General features: G+C 34.8%; 1 protein-coding gene across 2 annotated transcripts in view; it reads left to right on the top strand.

The window, feature by feature from the left end:
* MDGA2 (MAM domain containing glycosylphosphatidylinositol anchor 2) overlaps positions 1-17,142 on the top strand; it is a gene marked incomplete at both ends in the record, with an annotated part of 688,627 nt that overhangs the window by 611,258 nt on the left and 60,227 nt on the right. The window lies entirely within an intron of this gene.

The following is a 17,142-nucleotide window of genomic DNA, read 5'->3' as shown; positions in this document are numbered from 1 at the left end:
CCACTAGGTCACTTCATCCCATCTGCTCTCCCTCCGTGCACATAGCCCAGCCAATGGTCCTATAAATGATCACAAGGCTTTTAGATACTTTGAAACTGTTAAGTTTTTAGGGACTGTGTAGCTTTAAGAAAGACAGCAGCTTAGTGGACATTCATTCTTCCTGAATTAAATATTTAGTAAAATACTTGCAGCTCTCATTCTAGAGATTAGTCAATACTTATCTTTATAAATTCATGACTTGATAATGCTTTCATATAATGATATAGTATAACTAACCTGGTTAAGTCCTAAGGATAAATGTGTAGATTAAATTTGTATATACACACTGGGCAAAGTCAGTAAGTAGGGGTCATTTTTAGATTCATGGAAATAGCACCCTATTAGAAATTCTACCAGCCTGCCAGTGACTGTGTCAGAATTAGGAAAATAGTGTCCCTTTTTTTTTTTTAAGATTTATTTATTCATACATACAAGAGCTGGGGTACAGGCCAGAAATGCAGGGGGTGAGAGGATTCACCAGAAACAGAGTGGGGAGCAGAACAGGCAGACTGATTGAAACATACTACTGAGGGGAGCAGCGGGTGAGACAGGAGAGGTCTGCTGTACCATGTGTGTTGCTCCCTGGCTGGCCGGGGATCGAACTCATGCTGCAGAGGCTGTGGATTGCTTCCTAGTGTGGTGCTTAACCCCTTGTGCCCCCAGGGAGGCAGGAGTGTCCCTTTCTTTCAGCAGATGTAACTTCTCTGCCGGCACAGGTAGTGGTAAGAAAAGTAGTGGATATCACTTACCATATCCCATTCAGTGAGGCATACCTTGTCATGAGTAACCATGTCTAAAGAAATTGGAAGTTGGAATAAAAAGGGCTTTGGACTTGTGTGGTATCAGAATGCAGCTTTGTGACTCAACTGTTGCTCAAAGTAGGTCAAATTGTATAAAATCTTTAATTTTTACATTCATCTTTGGTAAAAGGAAAATAACAGGAAAAATCTCATTCTGCAGGGGGTTGTGAATATTAAAAGCATATTGTCTGCAAGTTCATTATTATGGTACCTGAAAAATAGCAACAAATGTGCCTTAAAAGTCTTATTTTTGTCTGGGAGAGCTCCAGCACCTGTTCTTCCTCATGTCTAATAAGAACTTTTTAATTCCTTAAATCAATCTTTCCATTTATGCTTTAGAAATTCCAATTAGAACATTTTCTGTGACCAAGTAGAACACTGGTTTACAAAGATATGACTAGAAAGAATCCAGCGGATATCTTTTCATAAGAATTTGAGAATTTATTCATCAACACAGACACATTTGTAGTATATGACAGGAAGAGAAAAATTCTTCACTATCTGATACTACAAAGTCAAACAAAATAAATTGAACAGGCAGACTGTTTGCTAATATTACATTGGGATTTTCCCCTTGTGTGATACACACTTTAAAATGTGGTACATTGTTGTTGTTTTTTTCCTACATACTCTTTCAGTAATATAATTCAGATTCTCCATTTTTTCCCCCATCAGTGCACCAATACACACAGACTGCCATTCAAATTAAAGACAAGATAGTTTTAAAAATCTAGAGATAGAAAAATCAGTTCCTGATGAGGAAGGGAAGGCCCAGAAGAAAAGATCAATCAAGGGAAAGGCATGCTGTATGCTCTCTGCTTATCCCTTTGATAGAACCTGGAATAAAGGAAGGGCAAGGAAACAGGAAGTGACTGACTTTAGGAAATTACAAATGAGAAGTCCTTTGAGAATTTCCAGTAAGATAAAGGGAAAAGTCTTAGAAGCTTTTAAAGGTACAGGTTCTTTTGAATAAGTAGAGATTTTGGTTGTTCTATTTATTGGCTCCTTAGTAAATACTCTTGCACTATTAAAGGGAATTCAGATAGTATTTCTGTTTCTTTTGTGGACCATGTAAGAATTTAGCAATTGAGTTTCTAAATAAATGGCTGCTAAATATTTACATGACTTGATTCTCCAGCAGTATTTCTTAGATATATTGTGAGATGTGGACATTGACTTATCATAGCACAATGATGCGCTCATTATTCTGCAAAATGAAAAAATGGGGGATATGTAACAAGATTGTGCTCGATACAAAATAAGAGATTATGTTTATCCAAGGAATTGAATTTAACTCCCATGTATATTTAATCCTTGTTTCTGATTCTGCTTCTCTCTTGTGAAATTTAAGGATGTCTATGGGATTTCTTCTACAATCCCATTTCTGTCTCTGTCCCCCAAGCAACCACATGCGTACAAATTATGGAGTTGTCTCAATACCAGACATGTTTGTGGTACATGAAAGAAGCGGCATAACTTTTTTTTTTTTTTTTTATAAATTTTATTGTTATATTCCCCATACAATTGCAGCCCCCCATTCTGACCCCAATCCCTCCCCTCCCGCCCCCGCCCCCCTAAAAGTGTCTCTGGTTCATAGTTTTTTGTTGATTTTGATTTTCACTTTCTTATACTTATTCATTTTCCTAGTCCATTATTTAAGTTTTCTAGATTCCTGCTATGAGTGAGACCATCCGGTATTTTTCTTTTTCTTTTTGGCTTATTTCGCTGAGCATGATCCCTTCCAGCGCCATCCATGTTGCAGCAAATTGCATGTGTTTATCTTTTTTGAATGCTGAGTAATATTCCATGGTATATATGTACCACATCTTCTTGATCCAGTCATCTATTTTTGGGCATTTGGGTTGTTTCCAAAGCTTAGCTATTGTAAACAGTGCTGCTATAAACATAGGGGTGCAGGTGTTCTTTGGAATTGATGTTTCTGTGTCCTTTGGGTAAATACCTAGGAGTGGAATTGTTGGGTCATATGGAAGCTCTATGTTTAGTAGGTCCAGAAATCTCCACACAGTTTTCCACAGTGGTTGGACCAGTTTGCACTCCCACCAACAGTGCAGAAGAGTTCCTTTTTCTCCACACCCTCGCCAACATTTGTTGTTGCTAGTTTTTTTAATATGTGCCATTCTCACTGGTGTAAGATGGTATCTCATGGTAGTTTTGATTTGCATTTCCCTGATGACAAGTGATGTTGAACATTTTTTCATATGCCTGTTGGCCATTTGCATTTCCTCTTCAGAGAAGTTTCTTTTAAGCTCTTCTGCCCATTTTTTGACTGGATTATTTTCTTTGTTGTTGTTGAGTCTCATCAGCTCTTTGCAGATTTTTGTGATCAGTCCTTTATCATTAGTGTTGGGTGCAAAAATGTTCTCCCAGTTGGTGGGGTTTCTCTTTGTTTTTGTTATTGTCTCTTTTGCTGTGCAAAAGCTCTTTAATTTGATATAGTCCCAGCTGTTTATCTTTGCCTTCACTATCACTGCTTTGGGTGATGTGTCTGTAAAGATGTCTTTGATGTGCAAATCACGTAGTGTTTCGCCTATATTTCCTTCTATATATTTTATGGTTTCAGGTCTTATGTCTAGTTCTTTAATCCATTTTGAGTTGATTTTTGTGTATGGTGTGAGGTGGTGGTCAAGCTTCATTCTTTTGCATGTAGCGACCCAGTTTTCCCAGCACCATTTATTGAACAAACTTTCTTTGCTCCAATGCATAGTCTTTGCTCCTTTGTCAAAGATTAGTTGACCATAAATCTGTGGGTTTATTTCTGGATTTTCTATTCGATTCCATTGGTCTGTATGTCTGTTCTTGTTCCAATACCATGCAGTTTTGATGATTATGGCTTTGTAGTATAGTTTGAAGTCTGGGAGTCTGATGCCTCCATTCCCTTCTTTTTTTTTCAGGAGAGCTTTGGCTATTCGGGGTTTTTTGTGATTCCATATGAATTTCATCAATAATTGTTCTATTTCTTTGAAGAATGACATTGAAATTTTGATTGGAATAGCATTGAATCTGTATATTGCTTTTGGAAGGATGGCCATTTTAATAATGTTTATTCTTCCAATCCATGAGCAGGGGATGTCTCTCCATTTCTTTGTGTCTTCTTCTATTTCTTTTAACAGTGTTTTATAGTTTTCTTTGTATAGGTCCTTTACCTCTTTTGTTAGATTTATTCCCAAATATTTGATTTTTTTTGTTTCAATAACAAAAGGGATGGTCTTTTTGATTTCTTCTTCTTCAGATTTATTGTTTGTGTATAGGAAGGCTACTGACTTTTGCTTGTTGATTTTGTATCCTGCCACTTTACTGAACTGATTGATGAGTTGAATTAGCTTTTCTGTGGAGTTTTTGGGGTTCTCTATGTATAATATCATATCGTCTGCAAATAGTGATAGTTTGACTTCTTCTTTTCCTATTTGGATTCCTTGGATGTCTTTCTCTTGTCTTATTGCCCTGGCTAGGACTTCCAGTATTATATTGAAAAGCAATGGTGAGAGTGGACATCCTTGTCTTGTTCCAGATCTTAATGGAATTGCTTTCAGCTTTTCACCATTGAGAATGATACTGGCTGTTGGCTTGTCATAGATGGCCTTTATGATGTTGAGGTATGTTCCTTGTATCCCAAGAACTTCAAGGGCTTTTATCATGAATGGGTGTTGCACTTTGTCGAAAGCTTTCTCAGCATCTATTGATATTATCATATGGTTTTTATATTTCTTTTTGTTGATGTGTTGGATAACGTTGATTGATTTTCGGATGTTAAACCATCCTTGTGCCCCTGGAATGAATCCAACTTGGTCGTGGTGAATTATCTTATGGATACATTGTTGGATTCTGATAGCTAAAATTTTATTGAGGATTTTTGCATCAGTGTTCATTAGGGAGATTGGCCTGTAGTTTTCCTTTTTTGTGTTGTCCTCATTCGGTTTTGGTATTAGTGTAATGTTGGCTTCATAGAACGTGTTTGGTATTGTCCCTTCCTTCTCAATTTTTTGGAAGAGTTTGTGAAGGATAGGCACTAATTCGTCTCTGAATGTTTGGTAGAATTCATTTGTAAATCCATCAGGTCCTGGGCTTTTGTTTTTGGGGAGGTTTTTGATTACCATTTCAATTTCGCTAATTGTAATTGGTCTGTTTAGGTGTTCTATTTCTTCTTTATCTAGCTTTGGGTGATTGTAGAGTTGTAGGAATTTGTCCATCTCCTCTAGATTGTTAAACTTGTTTCCATATAACTGTTCATAGTAGTTACTGATTATTCTTTTGATTTCTGCTGTGTCCGTTGTGATTTCTCCTCTTTCATTGATGATCCTGTTTATTTGTGCTTTCTCCCTTTTTTCCTTTGTGAGCCTGGCTAGGGGTTTGTCTATTTTATTGATTTTTTCAAAGAACCAGCTCTTGGTTTCATTGATCTTTTGGATTGTTTTTTTAGTTTCAATTTCATTTATTTCTGCTTTGGTTTTTATTATTTCTTTTCTTCTACTGGTTTTGGGGTTTTCTTGTTGTTCTTTTTCTAGATCTTTGAGCTTCGAGATTAGGTTGTTTCTTTGCGTTCTTTCTTGTTTCTTGATGTGAGCTTCTATTGCTATATATTTTCCTCTTATTACTGCTTTTGCTGCATCCCATACATTTAGGATATTGGTGTCCTCCTTGTCGTTCAATTCAAAAAATTTTTTAATTTCTTCTTTGATCTCCTCATTAGTCCAATGGTCTTCCAGTAGTGTGGTTTTTAATCTCCATGAGGTAGGAAAGTTCCTTGCCTTCTTTTTATGGTTTATTTCTAGTTTGATGCCTTCATGGTCAGAAAAGATGGTTGATATGATTTCAATCTTGGTGTATCTGTTGATGTTTGTCTTGTGCCCCAGTATGTGATCGATCCTGGAAAATGATCCGTGTGCGCTTGAGAAAAATGTGTACTCCGTTTTTTTGGGGTTTAGTGTTCTATAGATGTCTGTTAAGCCCAATTGCTCTAGGTCTTTATTTAGAGCTTTGGTTTCTTTACTTATTTTTTGTCTTGTTGATCTATCCATTGTTGATAGTGGTGTGTTGAAGTCTCCCACTACGTATGTGTTTTCTCTGATGTCTGTTTTCAGAGAGGACAACAGTTGTCTGATATATTTTGGTGCTCCTTCGTTTGGTGAGTATATGTTAATGAGTGTTATTTCTTCTTGAAGTATTGTCCCCTTGATCATAATGTAGTGACCATTGGGGTCTCTTTTTATCTTTTTGAGTTTGAAATCTGTTTTATCTAATATAAGTATAGCTGTTCCTGCTTTCTTTTTTGGTCCATTTGCTTGTAGGATTGTTTTCCATCCTTTAACTTTGAGCCTATTTTTATCTTTTGTAGCTAAATGTGTTTCCTGGAGACAGCAAAAGGTTGGGTTTTGTTTCTTAATCCAGGCTGCAACTCTGTGTCTTTTTATTGAAGAGTTTAGTCCATTTACATTTAGAGTTAATATTGATATGTTAACATCTGTATTTGCCATTGTGTTTGTCTTTCCTTTGATTTTATTTATTTATTCTTTTAATAACTTTTTTTTTTTTTTTGGCCTTCTTTCATTGTTATTCGTCGCTCTGAGGTTCTGGCTTTAGGACTCCTTGTAGTATTTTTTGGAGTGGGGGTTTAGTTGCAATGAAATTCCGGAGTTTCTGTTTGTCTGGGAAGGTCCATATTCTTTCTTCAAAGAGGAAGGAGAGCTTTGCGGGATAGAGTATTCTTGGTTGGCATCTGTTTTCTTGGAGTCTGTTGACTATGTCCCTCCACTCTCTCCTTGCCCGTAGTGTTTCTTCGGAGAAGTCTGATGTCAGCCTGATTGGTTTTCCTTTGAATGTTATCTGTTTCTTCCCTCTTGCCAGCTTCATTATTTTTTCCTTGTCCTGGATTCTTGGGAGCTTTACTATTATGTGTCTTGCTGTATTTTTCCTTTCGTCGTGGAAGTTTGGTGTTCTTCTTGCTTCTTGTATATCAATTTTCAGCTCCTTCTTCACATTTGGGAAGTTCTCTTCAATTATCTCTTTGAATATTTTCTCTGTTCCTACATCTCTCTCCTCTCCTTCTGGTATTCCTATAACTCTTATATTTCCTTTCCTCATGGAGTCAGATAGTTCCCGAAGTCTTTCTTCGTTCTTTTTCCTTCGTACTTCTCTTTCCTTCTCTGTTTTGGTTCTTTTTATTTCTGTGTCTTCAAGATTACTTATTCGTTCTTCCATTTCATCTATTCTGCTTTCATTGCTTTTCCCAGAATTCTTTAGTTCTTCCATTAATTCTTTGATCTCCTGCATTTCTTTTACTTCCCTCTTTAGGGACTCAATTTCTTTCTTCTGACCATTGTTTTCCCTCTCTAGGGACTCAGTTGCATTCTTCTGATCGTTGATTATTTTTCCCTTATCATTGTTTTCCTTTATGACTTCTGTCAGTTTTTTAATCACGGCAATTTTAAATTCTCTTTCTGGAAGGCTCAGAAATTCTTCCAAGTTATTGTCGTTGCAATCTGGGGGCTGGCTTTCTTTTTGTGGTGTGCTTTTTCTCTGGAGAGTTGCTAGGTTGCGTGTGGTTCTTCTCCTCCCTACTGTCTGTTTTCTAATTTGCCGTATGCGTTGGGACACTGTGTTGTTGGGACTTGCCGGCATCTTGGGTGGGCTTCTCTGTTCCCCTCTGGTTCTTCCAGGAGTCATCTGTCAGTTTCAAGCAGCCTTTACTGGAGAAAGGTCCCTGTTCTAAAATGCCGATGTGGGGACACACTCCCCTGTGCGCCTGGTCTGCCCCGGCGGTGGGTTCCTGCTCCCCTCTGGGCTTGGACTGCAGGCCAGAGGGGGTCTGGCGTGGGCGAACTTCCCCCGCTCACCTCTGGCTCCTGAGGAAGCCTTCTGCAGGTAGTCTTTACTGAAGAAATGTCCCTGTTCTAAAATGGTGATGTGGGACACACTCCCTGCGCTTCTGGTCTCAGGCACACTATTCTGCGCGCCTGGTCTGCCCCGGCTGTGGGTGCTCGCTCTCCCTGTGGGCTCAGACTACTTGTTCAGAAGGGGCCCGGTGTGGGCTAACTCCCCAGCTGGCCACTAGCTCCTTCAGTAGCCTGTGCTGGGGTCAAGTCGCTAGGTGGCACCAGAGATCTCTCCTAGAGCCCTTGGGGAGCTGATTTTCCACCCCGTGGGACAGGGAGCAGAGCGGGGATGGTAGGGTACACCTCAACGGCTTTGGGGTGCTGTGTCTGCCTTGTGCCCCACCGTCGTGGGGAACCCACACCCCTAATTTCGTGCCCCGGGTCTCAGTTCCAAAGCCCTCAGTTCCAGGACGCGGGCTGTAGCCCAGATCAGTGGCGCGGGAATGGCGCCTTTTGAATCCCGCTCCCCTGCCTGGGCACCTTGTTCCTGTTCACTCAGGGAGGGCCTCCGCCGTCTCCCCGCAAGCCTAGGTCGCAGGCGCAGGGCCCTGGGCAGCTGCAATCCGAGCGAGAAGCGGCATAACTTTTGAAGGGATAACCTATAGATCTTTATAAAAGCAAAAAAAAAAAAAATCGCAAGATCACTGTGGAGCTATCATCATGACATAGCCAAACTTAGCATGCCAGATGGCTATTCTGACCTATCTGTGCTTATCTCCCACTGATAAGAGCATGGTAATGACAGTTGATTTGTACCAGGTATTAATGATTTTTTAAATACAAAATGAAGCAAAATAGGTTTGAGTTTTTCTGTCATGGGAAATATTTTCTGAAATATTTTAAAAGTAGGCATCTCTAATAATTTAATGTTCTACATTCCAGAAATAATATACATTATAGAGATTAGACCTCCCAGTTTAAAGGCCAGCTTTTTTTGTATATTTAGGTGAATAGTGTAACCTTTCTAACTGCTCACAAAATACTCATTTTTGACCTTTTGAGGGATGACCTACAGACTAGAGAAAGAGAACACTCTTCATTCATTCAGAAATTATGTTGCTCTTACTAAGTTTCAAGATTTGCAATCCAAGTCAAGTAATACCCCTTTACATTTTTGCCCCTTCTAAACTCTGTGAAGATGAAAATAAGTCAACATTTGTGAAGGTATTTAATAAATTGTAAAATCATATATGAATCTGAAATAATATTTTTATTCCTCAATATTTGTCTTGCTCTATAAGTCCAGGATTATAGAAATAGATTATAATAGAATAACTTTTAAACATCAACCCCAGACATATAATTCTGGTATGTGCCCAAATATTTGATAGTATAGTGACAAGCAAAAGCCCATCAGTAAAATCTATAGTACAGAAGAGGATAATTGAAGGACAGAATTTAAAAAACTGCCCTTCTTTTTCTTCATACAAGTCTTTCCTTCACTAATAGTCAAATAACTCTACTCCTAGAGGAGTTCTGCAGATTATTTCTTTAGAATACATGGTTTATATATACAAAATATTTCCTTAGATATTTCCAAGTAAAATGTGAATGGATTTATAATTTATATTTCCAAACTCTTGTTAAACCCCAGCAATATTCATTTACAATGTCAAATGTGAAAGCTAATTGCTTCATCAATCCAAATTATCTTTTAAAATTTTTGGATCAGGTCCTAACTTAAACTTATTTTGAAAAGGAAAAAGATCATGTTATCCATAGTTTTCATCATTTTTGGAAGGTACTTTCTGGTTTTTATAGTGAAAGTGTTATTCCCATAAGTTGAATTGTTCTCTGGTATGTGCAAGTATTTGTTTTATTTTGCCCAAGATAACTATATACAGTTGATGTATAAGCCAACAACTACTTTGTATAAATATTTTGTTTGCTAGGCTGATGCCAAAAAGGACCACAGGTGATTCAATTGTGTTGAAATATTGCTTCATTAAAGCTTAAAGAAAATAAATGGGAACACATTTCAGTTTGTCCAGTTTAGATATAAAATTACTTCAAAATCCTATGCTTGAAACAGTAACAATAAAAACGACTATGGTCCTCTGCTAGAAAGTCTAATTTTAGGGGCCTCCCCGCAGCGGTTGAGCGCTGGGTTGCGAACCTGCCCTCAGCCAAGGGCCCCACATGGCGACCTCTCCTGCCACCTGCTGCTTCCCTCAGCAGTGTACTTCAGTCCTTCTGCCTGCTCTGCTCCCTGCTCTGGCTCTGGTGAATTCTCTCACCCTCCCGCGCTTCTGACTGTACCCAGTGCTTGTATGTATCAATCAATCAATCAATCAATCAATCAATCTTTAAAAAAAAAAGTTTAATTTTACTTTTTTTAGATTTTACCTTTTTTGTGTGTCTTTGGATGTAGAGGGACTTTAGTATTTATTGAACTGCCTTGTGCTATGATAAATATTTGAAATGGATTATATAAAATAATTTAAAATGTAAGTTGTATATTTTGATAGATTTGAATTTCCAGAAATATCTTTTAAAACCAGCCAATTTCATAAGATAATTGTTAATTATGAAAGCCAAAGAACTTAATTGAAAAAGTCCTTACCAGTAAACAAATGAATCTATTATTATTATTATTATTATTGGTCAATTATGCTATTTTTATTATATTAATGAAGAATCCTTATCTTATATGACAGTCCCTACTTAAATGAGAAATATCTTAAATCAAGGGAGCATTTTAAGACTGAGAAACATATAACATTTTCTTTCAACTAATGTGGATATGTGTGGCTTCAGCATTCTTAGAGATTTGCAAGATTGAATTACAAAGTCATAGTACTACTAAAAACCCTACTTGGTTGCCTGTATATTTGAATATGAGTTATGTGTTTAATAAGCAGCAAGGGGGAGTCTTTATAGTATTTGTATCTGATCATCATTGTCATAATTTCCATATTTTAGTAAATTGACTTGGAGGGTTATTCTTATGTTTTATTTTAATGGCCTCTGTCTTCCTAGGGATTTAGGAAAAAGCTAAGTTATTAATGTATCAAGAAGATGTTAGGAAGCTTTATTGGATTTTTTGTCCATTTCTTATACAAAATATTAATACCTTATTAAGGCAGTCATTTTATTTAGATGGTTTTAGAAAAAGTCTGGTAAAGACTTATGGTTACAAACACTCCAGGCATCCTTGAGTATGCAGGCAGCAAGTTAGAGGTTATAGTTAACTTTTCATTAACAACCTGAAAATATTTATGTTAATGTGAACTTATCATAGGTATCTAAGTAAGGTTTTAAATTGTCATCAGAAATAAGAACATTTTAATGTTATGTAAGTGACCTCATTTTAATTTCTCTTTATAAATTTATTTTAAATGTTTTACTGATAGACTAACAAAAATACACCCTTTTTTCATTTTATTTTATGTAATCCTTACATCATTTTTCATTTTTGCACAATGTATGCATTTTCATTTTGGTTATATTCCCCATACAATTCCCACCCCCCTTATTTTGACCCTAATCCCTCCTCTGTTTTCCCCCTCACCCCCGGTAGTGTGTCTCTGGTCTACAGTTACTTTTTGATTTTGAATTTTTCTTTATTATAATTAATCTTTTTTCCTGGTTCCTTATTTAGATTTTCTAAATTCCTGCTATGAGTGAGACCATCCGGTATTTTTCTTTTTCTTTGTGGCTTATTTCTCTGAGCATGATCCCTTCCAGCTCCAGCCATGATGCTGCAAATTGCATGAGTTTTCCCTTTTGGTTGCTGAATAATATTCCATTGAAAAAACCACAAACACTCTTAAGGAAGATTATTCTTGGCCAGTATATAAAAGTTATTTAAAAGCTATAATTAAGTTTAAAAGATTTTATATAGAGGTATTATCTACTATACCACCATTCTGAAAATTTAAAAAAAATCATGTAGGTGAAGCATATAATTGAATCATTCTAAAATAACAAGACTGTTTGTAATTCTCTCCTGGCCCCAGTTCTGTTAGGTGTAATTCTGGGAAAATATCTTTTATCAAGAAAAGAAAACTGTTCTTAAAAAAAGAAAAATGTTCATATAGAAAATATTTTCTGCAATTCTTGTGTTTTGCTAAGACAATGCATGAGAGCTATGGGTATTTCAGTGGAAAAAGCTACAGTGACTACACTTAAGGGGAGAGAATCTTACACTGCCAAACACTAGCAAGGATGTAAAGTAATTGTATTTCAATAACAATTTTAAAATGTTTTGTAAAATAAAACATCTTGTTCAGAAAAAAATGTTAACTATTGTATGAATGATTATCATGGAAAATTATAAAAGGAAGGATAGTCATAATTTGGGTACAAAAAGAGAGAAAAATTGAAAAACAGAAATAACACGAGGAAAGTGTTGTATCTTACAGGGTCAAAATGTGTGAGAATCACACTGAAGTTTTAGGAACCTTCATGCTGAATCACTAAGAAGTAGCCAAAAGAAGCATAATCAGAAAAAGGGTTCACAGATTCATTTAGGCAGATCATGTGTTGTTGTAAAGTGATGAGTGAAAGTAGATGTCATTAGACAAACTATAATAGTTACAAACAATGGACAATTTAAAAGATGTATCAACAGATGCAAGAATGAAGAGTCAAAGATGAAAACCTTGGTGAGGCTTCCTTTTATAAAGAAATTCAGCTAAAAATATTATAAAGCATGTCCCCCATTTCTACTGTTCTATTTCTTTAATAAAAAATGCTTTACATATACTATAACAGGTCACTAAGTGAATTCATCATTTATTTTCTGAAAATAGTGTTCTAGTGACTTGACTTTAAAAAAAAAAAAGGAAAGCACTAAACCTATTTCTATAGCCATTTTATTTTAAATACACATAACCTATAAGAGAAATTATGTCATAAAGTAACTGTATCTCATGCCTTATCTATCTTTAAAGGCTTTCTGTAGAGATCTACGTGATTTGTAAAGATTGACAGTAATGTCAATAATTTTATTATTTAGCCAATCAATGAGCCTGGTCTCTAGAGCATTCTAACAAGTGTTATATAGCTAGTGTGTGGTCACTCTCCAGCCTACCTCAAGATGGTATTTACAGTCTGACTTTAGCAGAAGAAAATGAACTTGAGCAAAGGATGAGTAAAACAAACTATGTTGCACAGTGATGACTGCCATTTGAAGACATGTTAGCTGTCTCTGCAGATAGCTTCACAGTGCTGTACTTAATCTCTTGCATCACCAGAGAGGCCCAATGTTAGCTGTCTCTGAGTAGGAAGATGAATAGACGCTTCACTGTCTCGATCACTCTGTCATTTAACCTCAGTGATTTAGTTGAGTTATAAATTGTTACTCATAACTTGCAAATTTTTATGAATTCTAATCAACCATTAACTGAGAGATGCCATTGAATTCACAACTATGTTATTTCAGTTATGATTTCCTGCTCACATATTGATAAGACCAATCTCTATTCAATGATCTTCAATGAATCTTGTGATGATATTCTGTTTTATTGATTCTGTGACATTTACCTGAATTCTAAGGTAATTCATCCTTTTATAGGAGTAATTTCTTTGAAGTATTACTTACATGTCTTCCAGGTCTTCATTTCTTCTATATATTAGTTTACCATCTTTCAGATAAAATGACAATAGGCATAATCCCTTAATTTGGTAATAATTCCTTCATTATTTTTAATGAGATAAAGTTTAATGTTACAATTGTATAACTAAATGCCAAATTTAAGTAATAGAGGTGAACACATTGGTTCTGTTTAAAAAAAAAAACATTCCTTTGAATTCACAGATTAAACTCCTTTATCCTCAAAGTACTCCAAATGTTCCCACATCCATGATGCTTTTAAAAAGCTTTGAATCAAACAAGAAGTTTTCAGAAAAATAGGTCTCCCCAAGAAGTTATGCAATTCTTCATTCCTTTCCCAGAATGAGATGTATACAGTCATTGGTCGTCTCAATTAGTGAACTCTAGTGTCCATTGTTTCTCTGAATATTGAAATGCAGGAGTCCACATAGCATTAGTGTTTAAGTTTGCCATGAATTTCTGTAGCTACTCTTCTTCTACTAATACACACTTGAAAAGTTTTCAACTGTTTCCTAATTTTGAACTATAGTTCTAGATGAGTTCATCTAAAAAGATTTAAAACTGGAACAGTGTTGTATAGAAATAAAAATAGAATATAAAAGAGCCAGAAAATATTCTAGGCATGCTTGCTGAAGGAAAAAAAAGAAAAGTGCTTGTAAGATAAAAGAGAAAAAGATATTATGAATTCTTTCCCTGTTCAACCAGCAGATGTCATATTTGGTTGTCAGAGCCTAAGATTATTACAAGGGAATTTCCTTAGTATTACTGTGAACATCTCACAAAGTGAATGCAAAAACGTTAAATATGACTTGTTCTGAAATCAGAGAAGAAATTTGAGTGTGTGTGTGTTTAAATTTTAATATGCATTTCTCAAATGAAAACATTTTTCCTTTGAACTTTATGCAAAAGAGCTTTTGTGTTCTAAAATTATTCTAGGAGATATAAGCAAGCTTATCTATGTACAAATATAACTTCTCAAAAATATTTCTTATCAGTAGGTCCTTCTTACTAATCAATATTATTCATGTACCATCTAAAATCATTTTTATCAGTTCTAAGGTGATACAATTAGCTCCAAATTTTCTTGTTTTGAATTTCATTAATCAACAGTCAAAATTAAAATAGAACCTGTTATATTTGTTTATTTGTATCAACTTTTGCATATCATGATTTCTGTTCTGTATCTATTTTTTGGTCTGTTAAATAAGACATTAGAATAGTTCACCTCTAAATTATTCTCTAATCTAATGAACAATTACTACATCTAATGTGGCTCAAATGTAATACAGATATGTCAATACAGATAAAATGAGTACTTTACAAATTGGATGGAAAAGATTTGTTATAATCTGCAACTAAATATAAAGATGATGGTGAAATTTTATAGTGAAATTTGATTTACTTGTAATATTTAAGTAAGCATTGGATGAAAGCTTAATTTTTTACCACCTTGAATATGGATTTTAAATTCTTCAATCTGCCTCGTCTTTTCTTTTTATTTGAAAATTTATTGAGGTAACATTAGTTTGTAATGTATGATATTAAAATTTGACATCTGTATACCCTTCATTTTGTTCACCCCCTATAGTCTATCTAGTTTCCTTCTAAAATAGATCTGGATCAACAAATTCATAATATTCATAAGATCATGAGGATTTTGTTTCAATTTTAGGACCAAACTGAACTGCTTTAAAACAATCTTAGAAGTATGTTTTTAGATAAACAATCAGTTCTTGAATTATGGCAGTTTACATTTATTACATGAGCCAATTACTTCCCTGATAGTCAACCAAAAAGAGTAGGATTAGACTACAGACTATAGAGACATGAAATGGAATGTAGAAGTATGCTTAAAACTATTGAAATAATGCAATAAAGAGTAGAGGAATATTTCATATTTCCCTATAGATTTGTGAGTGAGAGGTACCTTAATGGCCAGCTGGCAGACAGCAACCCATGTGAACTCTGTAAATGACTGTTAGACATTGATTACTCCACTGAAGGAAAAATCAGTTTATTGACGGAGACCATTTCACGTTCATAGAGAATTGGTAGGATATTTCAAAGTTAAAATATGTATTCTTTTAATAGTCACTGGAATTCATCTATCACATATGTTAAATTTTAGTCTGATTTTCTTGAAGTAGATTTCAACTCTTAGAAATGTCCATTTATCCATTTTGAGAGTTTTTTTTTTTTCCATGCCAAATCACCTCTATTTGTGACTTTATTCTCACCTGTTTCTGGTTGAATGCATCATTAATTTTATGGAAAAAGTGATGCTTAGAGCAAAATATTTTGCCCATTAAATATCCCTTATAGTTAATAAACAAAATCAAAGTCCATCCCCTCTCCAAAAAAAAAAAAAATAGAATAGGCTTTTACCACCTCAATTCAGTCTAGATTCTATTCTCTAATAAAAACACATCAGGCTTACCCTACTCACTTAAGCAGCTATTACTTCATTTATAGATTTTTAGATACTCATTTTCATTGTTTTTTAATAATTTTTGTTGAAGTACCAACATGATAACATTATATAAGTTCCAAGTTGCATCAATGTGAATCAACATGTGCATATACTACATTAATTTCACCACAGAAAGACCAGTTCTATACTTCACCATAATATTGAACAGTTTTATCTGTTTACCCAATTTCCATGTTCCCTTTCCCCCTTCACTTCTGGGACATGCTAATTTCACTTTATAAGTTTTTTAAAGCTTATTTTTATTTTAGTTAGATCATTTATTTATTTAATCTAATTTTAAATCAAAACCCCTAGCTGTTTATCTAGTTTACTACTAATACACATTCTCAGTAACATTTGAAAAATTTGGTCTCATATGCAAGGTGTCGTTGCTGTTTTGGGTAGTGACTCCTTCATCTGGTATACTGTTTACCTCCCATCTAGATGTTTCTCTTAAGTATTAAATATGAACTTGTGCTATCATTTAGTAAATGTAAAGATTCATGCAAGATAAAAGTAATAAAATGAATATGATGGTTCTTTGGAAATTCCAGAGTCCTCCTTTTTTTATATAGAATCGATCATATCCATATTAATTTAGTTGAATTAATAGTCACATTAAAATTTAAATTCACACAATAGTGATGTAGAAAACGCTCCAAGTGTTACTAAAATTCAGATAATTAACTCAACATATTTAATTTTGTTAATAAACTTGTGAAAAATTAAATTTAGTTCACCTGACACTTTCTATTTTTCCTAGAGAACCTCTCCAGAGTAATACAATCACTTCCATTGTTAGTGTTCAAAATCCATCTTTTATCTTTTATGTGTTGAATTACTCCTCTACAACCACTATATGATAGATGGCTGATAAAACTAGGTAAGAGAAATTCCTGTATACAGTAAAGTCCCAGAAGAATAGTTAATATTCAATCTAATGCTTTAAGAGAAAAAAAGATGTTAAAGTGTGAAAATAAGTCCACAACTAAATTTATTCATCATACAATAAGAATTGCAGAATTATTATACAAGTTGAGAAAATGTGAATGATTTTTGTGGGGCTAGAGTCCATAACTCTTCATTTCCTTATACCCCCAATGCCTAACACTCTACCTGGGATTCTAATAAGTTCACACTAAACACTAATATTGTTGACTTAATAAATATGTATAAATAGGTAAAAATGACAGGTGTATAAAAACTATATTTCAGGAAATCAGTAAATTGGATTTATAATTCCAAATCTGTATACTTTTCAATTTGACAATTAAAAAAAAAAAACTAAGATGGTTTATATGTGCTGTAAGCACTATCTTGCTTCACATATTCTTAACATCTCTAGAAAAGCATTGTTGTTATTGACCAATATTCATATGTTAATGT

This window comes from Talpa europaea (genome assembly GCF_964194135.1).
Source record: "Talpa europaea genome assembly, chromosome: 8".
Classification (NCBI taxonomy): domain Eukaryota; kingdom Metazoa; phylum Chordata; class Mammalia; order Eulipotyphla; family Talpidae; genus Talpa; species Talpa europaea.
The sequence above is the reverse complement of the archived record's forward strand: the minus strand, read 5'-3'. Positions and strand labels throughout refer to the sequence as shown.